We start from the raw sequence: 8417 nt of genomic DNA, 5'->3' as shown, positions 1-8417 counted from the left end.
AATCAAGTCTATCACCGTTGATCAACACACAATGTTGTTGATACTGTGTACAATGTTCTTGTGGTTCTGCTCATCTCACTCATCATAAGTTTATGCAAGTCCTTCCAGGTTTCTCTGAAATCTTCCTGCTTATCATTTCTTACAGCATAATAGTATTCTATGACATTCATATACCACAGCTTGTTCAGCCATTCCCCAAATGATGGGCAACCCCTCAATTTCCAATTCCTTGCCACCACAAAAAGAGCAGCTATCAATATTTTTGTATATGTGGGTCCTTTTTCCTTTTTTATGATCTCTTTGGAAAAAAAAACAAATAATAGTGGTATTGCTGGGTCAAAGGATATGCAAAGCTTTATAGCCCTTTGGGCATAGTTCCAAACTGTTCTGCAGAATGGTTGGATCAGTTCACAGCTCCACCAACAATGTATTAGTGTTCCCATTTTCCCACAGCTTCTCCAACATTTATTATTTTCCTTTTTGTCATATTAGCAATTTCTGATAGGTGTCGGGTGGTACTTCAGAGTTACTTTAATTTGCCTCTCTCTAATCAATAGTGATTTAGAGCATTTTTTCATATGGCAATGGATAGCTTTGATTTCTTCATCAGAAAACTGCTTGCTGACTTGCCCAGACCCCCTTCCGCGCTGTATTGTGCTGAGTTATGCTGTGCTCACCCTCTGCCAGAGTGAGACCGACTTTTCCTGAAGTCTTTTAAAAAATTATCTCAGTCTGGACGATTGTGTCTCTCTGTCTTTTTGTAGGTTCTGTAGTTTCAGAATCTGTCTAGAGGCTTGATTAAATTTTTTTCAGAGGGAACGGAAGGAGAGCTCAGGCAGTTTGCTGTCTTCTCTCCACCATCTTGGCTCCCTGCCCCTATAACCCTTGACTAAATATTCAGATTTTATATTTTATATAGTATTATGGTAAATTCTATAAAGAATTAAGTAATAAAAAATCTCAACAGCTAGAAGCATTAGTGTAAATGTAAATAACTTGGTGACAAATTTATCTTCTCAAACTCCTTTCTTTTTTTTTCTTGTTTTTTTGTTTCATTACTTCCTAATATAGAATGTAATCACAGACTTCTATATTTTATTTTCTTTGTATGAAAACCATTTCTATACTAAGCAGATGCCAGAAGAGATAGGGAAATAAAGGAAATACATGCCCCTTTCCCTCATAAAAGCATATGGTATGGTTTGGGATACGTAGTACAGAAGTGAATACAAATTAATAAAACACAGAGGTCATAGAAAGTATAAAAATAATGAAGTAATAGAGGATAATGAAATTACTCAGAGAATCTTTACTATAAAACATCGTGTTGGTTTCTATATGAAATTGCATTTCATACAGACAAGTAGCATTAATTGATTTGAATGAAGTCTTTTTTTGGTTAGTTTTACTTATTTAATATGTGCCATGTCATAAATGAAGAGGGAAACCACAGGCTATTTTTGAAAAGCACAGTTCAAAGAATATTAAAATGATTGCTGAATCAGCTCTTTGTACAATCAGAACATCATTTTGTCAGAACAAATAAAATGCAGATGGAAAAATAAAATGAGTAAAAGGATATTACACATGATGAAACCTGAAATAACTTCCTTAAACAAATTATTGATGCTAAAAATGAAAAATTCACAGGGGAAAGTTTATCAACTATAATTATTAATAAAATAACTTACTATAGAAATATAACTGGTATTAGTAAATTACTAAAGTTAGAAATCTGACAAAAGAATTATGAGACAATATATATTATCAAAGAAATGTATGATTCAACAGAGATTAATCTTGATACATGAAATAAATTAGGGATAACCAATGGATAGTCTAAATGTTTTTATTGGTACTGTGACAATGACAGGGTAATTGGAGTATGGTTACAGAATATCAGGTGAATGCCATACCTTAATCATGTGGGTATGGGAAAGAGTCACACAACATGATCAGGCAGAGATGTTTCTGAAACGTTATCATTAGAGAGAATTGCATTATAAATTATATGATAAATTCATTAAAATATTAGAGAAACAATGTTCTCATTCTTCTTAATTTTATTTATTTTTGTTTAGCATTTTATATCACATGCAAAAACAATTTCAAATTCATTTTGAAAACTTTGAGTTCCAAATTCTCTCCCATCCTCCTTCTCCACAACCCTCAGTGAAAAGGTAAACAATTCAACATAGTTTACATATATGTAGTTGTGCAAAACATATTTACATATTAGTCATGTTGTGAAAGACAACAAACAAAATAAAAACCTCAAGAAAAATAAAGAAAGGTAAAAATGTATGATTCAATCTGTATTCAGACACCATCACATCTTTGTCTGGGGATGGATAGCATTTTTTTGTATCCTAATTATTTTAGAATTTCCTTTGAACATTGTATTGCTGAGAAAGCTATGCCATTTATAGCTAATCATCTTACAATATTGCTGTTACTTTGTACACTCTATATTGGACTTTGCATCATCTCATTTAAGTGTCTCCTGATTTTTTTCTGAGAATATCCTGCTTATCATTTATTATAGAACAATAATATTTCATCATAATTACATGCCACAATTTGTTCAGCTATTACCCAATTGATGGGCGTACTCTCCGTTTTCAATTATTTGCCACCAGAAAAGAGCTGCTATAATATTTTTATATAGAGAGGTCCTTTTCCTTTCTCTCTCTCTCTCTCTCTCTCTCTCTCTTTGGATACTGACCTAGTAGTGGTTTTTCTGGGTAAAATGGTATGCATGGTTTTATAGCCCTTCAGTCATAATTTTAAATTGTTCTATAAATTGGGTAAATCAGTTCACAACTCTACCAAAATGCATTAATATCTACATAACACATTATATGAATTCTAGTTAGCTAGGTAGTAGTAGTAGTAGTAGTAGTAGTAGTAGTAGTAGTAGTAGTAGTAGTAGTAGTAGTAAGAGTAATAGTTTTACATCATTTTACAGATGAAAAAGATGAGATTTGGAGACATGGAGTAGCCATAGGTAATATAACTAGTTAGTGGCAGAGCCAAGGCTTAAAATGAATATCTTCTAATAAGTGCAGTATTCTTCAAAATACAATTTTCCTTTCAATATTGTTGGGGTTAGGGTAATGTGCCCCTGAGATCTGGAGAATTCATATAAAAGTTTTTTACCCTTCTTTCATACCACAGAAGTGTGATTTTTTTCTTTTATAAGGTGTTTATAGCACCTGATTATAAAATTTGGTTTAATATTATACAATACTCTCTCTCTCTCTCTCTCTCTCTCTCTATATATATATATATATATATATATAATATATTTCTGAGTTTCTAAACATTTTCTGTTTCATCAGCTGGCCTTCAGGTATCATCTATGACTTCCAAAAAACTCCCCCAAAATGCTCATTTACATGTTTATGCTGACCAACAGTATGTTGAAACCACAATGGGGAAAGTCACAATGTGGATGAGATAACTATATTTTAGCCCCTGATCGAAGAGAGTAGGGATAAAGAACCTGAATTGCTGTGTCCAAAACAATTAAAATAAAAAAAATTAGATGGAGGGATAAATAAAGTTAGCACCTGATGTTAATTTTTTGTGGTAATAAAACTACCTGAATTTAGCTAGATTGGTTATTGAATACAATTACAATTGATCTTTGACATATTCTTTTTTTGTTTTTTGTTTTTTTGTTTTTTGGTGGGGCAATGGGGGTTAAGTGACTTGCCCAGGGTCACACAGCTTGTAATTGTCAAGTGTCTGAGGTCGTATTTGAACTCAGGTACTCCTGAATCCAGGGCCGGTGCTTATCCACTGCGCCGCCTAGCCGCCCCCGATCTTTGACATCTTTTAATTGAAGACTTCCAAACTGGTGCTCCCTTACCATATTCTGTGAAAATCCAAGGAACCAACCATTAACTTTTCCCCAATTCTTTCTTCCTTAGACATTGTTTTTCTCTCTGTGTCAGTTATAGTGCATTTATCATGAAAAAAGTCAACCTACCTATTAACAAAATCAGGAGTAAAGATTTGTTTATCTTAATATGCCTAAGGCAATACATTCCTCTTTATCAAGAGTATAATCATCTTGAGAAGAGCAATGTAACATCATGCCTGTAGTCTAAAAGATGTCTATGCATGCCATTGAGTGTAGGCTTTAATGTTTGTTTAAACAGCCTGTTATTCTTTATATTAATTCTCTTGTTACATTCCAACATAGTATTTGTAACTACGTAAGTAATTATTGGGGATGTGAGGAACGATTAGTGTGAAGAACCATATTGTGACAAGTCGGAAAAACACTAAAAATTCTTGCATTTAGAGAAGGGAACAATGGAAACAATTTGTTAAATTAATTTGTTCTATTAAGATACAACTTCATTTTCAAAAGGAAAGGATATAATGAGGTTATTAAGAAAAGCTTTATGAAGACTCTTGGACATGGCATAACTTTATTTTTCTTCCTTTTTTAGGTTATTTACACGCATATTTACTGAGCAGATAGAAAAAGAACAGAAGTTACAAAGCAGGTAAATACTCTCTACTTCTACCTCATTGATTCCTGGCAGGAATAGGCTTATGCTTAAAACAGTTGCTATATAGTATTTCCCCCCAGAAAATTCACTTCTGAATCCTATAAGTTGGTTGAGATACTACTGGACATCCTACACATCCCTGACCTTTGTTGGTACTTAAACTGCTTTTAAATTTTGGTGGTCTTTCAAAATCTCAAAAGGCCTTGTACCAAAGGAAAGAAGATTTAGGAAAAGACTCATTTCAGACACAAGCTTGCCTGGGAGGCCATGAGCTCACTGATTTCATGGTGACTTCAGGTGAGAGAGGTCACTGCCCTCACCTGGGGTCAATACCTACTCCAACTCTGCCTACTCCTTGAACAGATCAGCAAAAGACAACAGAAAGCTTTAAACAAAACCATTTCATTACTGTAGTGAAAATACCTAGGACCCAGGCAGAAAGGGAGAAAGAGGAAACATTTCAAATATCTTATATGTTGAGTTGTATCATAAATGCAAAGAAAGATGTTTGAGATTTACCAAATATAAATATCATCATACTCATAATTTTTCAGAGATAGCATATCCTTGGAGTGTTATGGTAAAGTGTCATTGGATTTTTTTGAAACAGTCAAAATTATATTCTAATAATGTGTTATAAGGCAACAGGATATAATAGATTCAGAGTAAGAAGGCCTGATTTCAAATACTTGCTTTATTTCTCCTGACTGTTTTACCTTGATTTAATCTCTCTGGACCTTAACTTCCTCATCGGTTAAACTACAGGGATTGTTCTAGATTGAGTAAGGCATAAATCTTGGTAGTATCATGAACTGAATGATGTTGAAAACAAACCTCTTTAGTCCCAAAGGTGAGCTTAAGTAAGAACATGATGTTGTTCTAATACATTCAAGGAAAAAAGACTCTAGAGAAGGAAGGGCAAACTCACAAGGCACGGTAGAAGGAATAAAAGATGAGGTTTACTCCATCCTAGATTGGAATTCAGAAAGGTTTCTTTTTATTTCTTCCTATTTATAGCATCTTAGCATAGGAAGAGTCCTTAGAAATCTTGTTATTAAATGGTCTCAGGTTATAGGTGAGGACATTGAAACACAGAAAGATTTTACAATTTGTACAAGGTCATATAGCTTGTTTAAGGAAGGGACTGGGACTGGAACCCAGGCCTTTTTTCTCACAGATAATTTTTTTCTTTTCTGTGTTTATTTTACCCACTGTCACTGTCAGAAAAAGTCTGACTAGCAATGTGGCTTGCAAGCCCCACCTCCTATTTGAATATTTGACTTAGTACAAAAGTACCATCTTAAGTTTTTAAATATCTTTTTGGATAGTGGCATATGAGTAGCTCTCTCAAAATGATTAGCTGAACTGCAGATAAACCTAAAAATAATCTTACCAAAGTAAACTTCAGTTTCTATATTCCCTGGAGATTCATATATAGTGTTCTTGAAGTACACTGCTATTGAGAATCCTGAAAAGCAGGCATGGAACAAGAATGTTCTCAACATAACAATGCCTTATTGTTGCAAAAATGACTCTGGGATTATGGCATTCTAAAAATCACTGCAACAAATGACTATAGGGACTTTAAAAGGACCCAAATGCAAATTGAAGCACAGAGCTCTCTTCCTTCACTTAGCAACTCCCCCTTTTATCCCCTTAGCTAACAGTGTGTATATATATATATATATATATATATATACATATATATATATATTTATTTATTCATTCATGCATTAGTTAATCAATCAATCAATTAATTAATTAATTGTGGGGCAATGAGGGTTAAGTGACTTGCCCAGGGTTATACAGTTAGTAAGTGTCAAGTGTCTGAAACTAGATTAGAACTCAGGTCCACCTGAATCCAGGGCCTATGCTCTCTCCACTGTGCCACCTTGCTACCCCAGCTAATATAATCTTTTAAAAGGAAAGAGGATCTCCTTTTGCAAGACTGTCTTTGTGTTATATCAGCAGGTGTGAAAATACCAGGTGAATTCCCTTCAGTGCATTGTTGCATTTTTTGGAAAACTATTGTACCCTTCATTTTGTGGTTCTGCTAAGGACTACAAAGGCTTATCACATAGAGTAATGTCAGAAGGGGAAGAATGGAAATAGGAGAATAAGTGGGCAATTTCCAGGGGTTCAGAAGTTTCTAAAGATTGGTTAAGGAAACAATTCTGCCATATTCATATTTACTTTTTCAAAGGATTCAGAGTGAGAGTATTCCATTAGTACTTTTGGAAATGAAAATAAATGGACTTTTCACTATATGGGGGAGGGGGCAGCAAGGTGGGAAGACCGGGGATTTCATTGGTATAGGGAACTAGAAATTGGGAAATGAGAAAACAACTTCTATCAATACAGAGTGATACCTGGTCTGCAATTTAAGAGTCTTAGAAAGGTGCTGGGTATAGTAGAGCCACAAATGAAGGAACTGATTTGCATATAAAGTTCAATCTTTTCTTCATATACCCCAAATATCATCTTTTTTACCCCTAAAATGAGTATACCCCATTTTGGAAACCACTGCCTTACACTGTGCCACATCTATTTTTTCCTATGTAGCCCAGTGGATAAAACATCAGAACTAGAGTCGAGAAGACCTGAACTCAAATCTGGCCTCAGACACTTCCTAGCTGTGTGCCCCTGGTAAGTCACTTAAACTCTGTATGCCTCAGTTTTCTCATCTGTAAAATAAGGATAATAATAGGATTTATCCCCCAGGGTTGTATTGATGATCCAATGAGATAATAAATGTAAAACACTTAGCACAACTATGGTCATATCACTCCATTCAAAATATTGATTACTTCCATATCTGCCCCCACACATCAAAATGAATTATTGACTCTTAAATAAAAGGCCTTCCATAAGCTTTCCCTGATTTCTCTGTCTACCTCATTTCATATGCAATTTACTACTTTAGCACATAAATTAAATTAAAGATGGGGAGACTTTTTCAGGGATCAAGGACTGGCTAAGCAAAGCAATGGGGATGGGAAATGTTAGGACAGAATGAGAAATGGAGATTAATAAAGATTTGTTTAATGATGATAGGTAGTAATATGAAATGAGGTAGACAGAGAAATCAGGGAAAGCTTATGGAAGGCCTTTTATTTAAGAGTCAATAATTCATTTTGATGTGTGTGGGCAGATATGGAAGTAATCAATATTTTGAATGGAGTGATATGACCATAGTTGTGCATTAGGGAGGTTACTGGAAATATATGAATGATGGTTTGGGAAGGAGATTGGAGACAAAAGAGCAGATAGGCAGCTTTAACAGTATTCTAAGATAAAAAGACAAGAAGGTCTGAGCTAGGGTTTTTCCCACTTAAAGAGATGGTTAGAGGGGTAGTGCCAAGATGGTGGAGGAAAGGCAGTGACTCACTTGAGCTCTCCTCAAGAGTACTGAAAATTATGCCATAAGACAATTTTTGGAGCAGTAAAACCCACAAAAGGATAGAGTGAAATAATTTCCCAGCAAAAGACAACTTAAAAGGTCAGCAAGAAGGGCCTGTCCCAATGGGGTGACAGTGAAACACAATCTAGCACAATCCTTATCAGTGTAGACCCAACCTCAGAACATCAGGATTAGGCCTTGGAAACCATTAAATCAGTAGCAGCAGCAGCAAAAGCTTCTGGAACTCAGCCCACAGAGGGCTAGGGGGTCAAACAGTTGACCAGAAGGAGATTGCAGGGGTCTTTTTGCTAGCACTAAGGCAGGACTCTGTTGTTTTGTCCATACTCTGACCCAGATCACAGTCTTGGGTGGAGGTCCCAGGGCAGGGAGTTGCACTAGCATACCAAAGCTTATAGCCACCATGGAGCTGGACTCTAATCATGGTTCCAGGGCACAAAAGCAGGCTTGTGGTTGCTTACAAACCAGAGAAC

The sequence above is a fragment of the Dromiciops gliroides genome, chromosome 1 (assembly GCF_019393635.1).
Source record: "Dromiciops gliroides isolate mDroGli1 chromosome 1, mDroGli1.pri, whole genome shotgun sequence".
Taxonomy (NCBI): domain Eukaryota; kingdom Metazoa; phylum Chordata; class Mammalia; order Microbiotheria; family Microbiotheriidae; genus Dromiciops; species Dromiciops gliroides.
The sequence above is the reverse complement of the archived record's forward strand: the minus strand, read 5'-3'. Positions refer to the sequence as shown.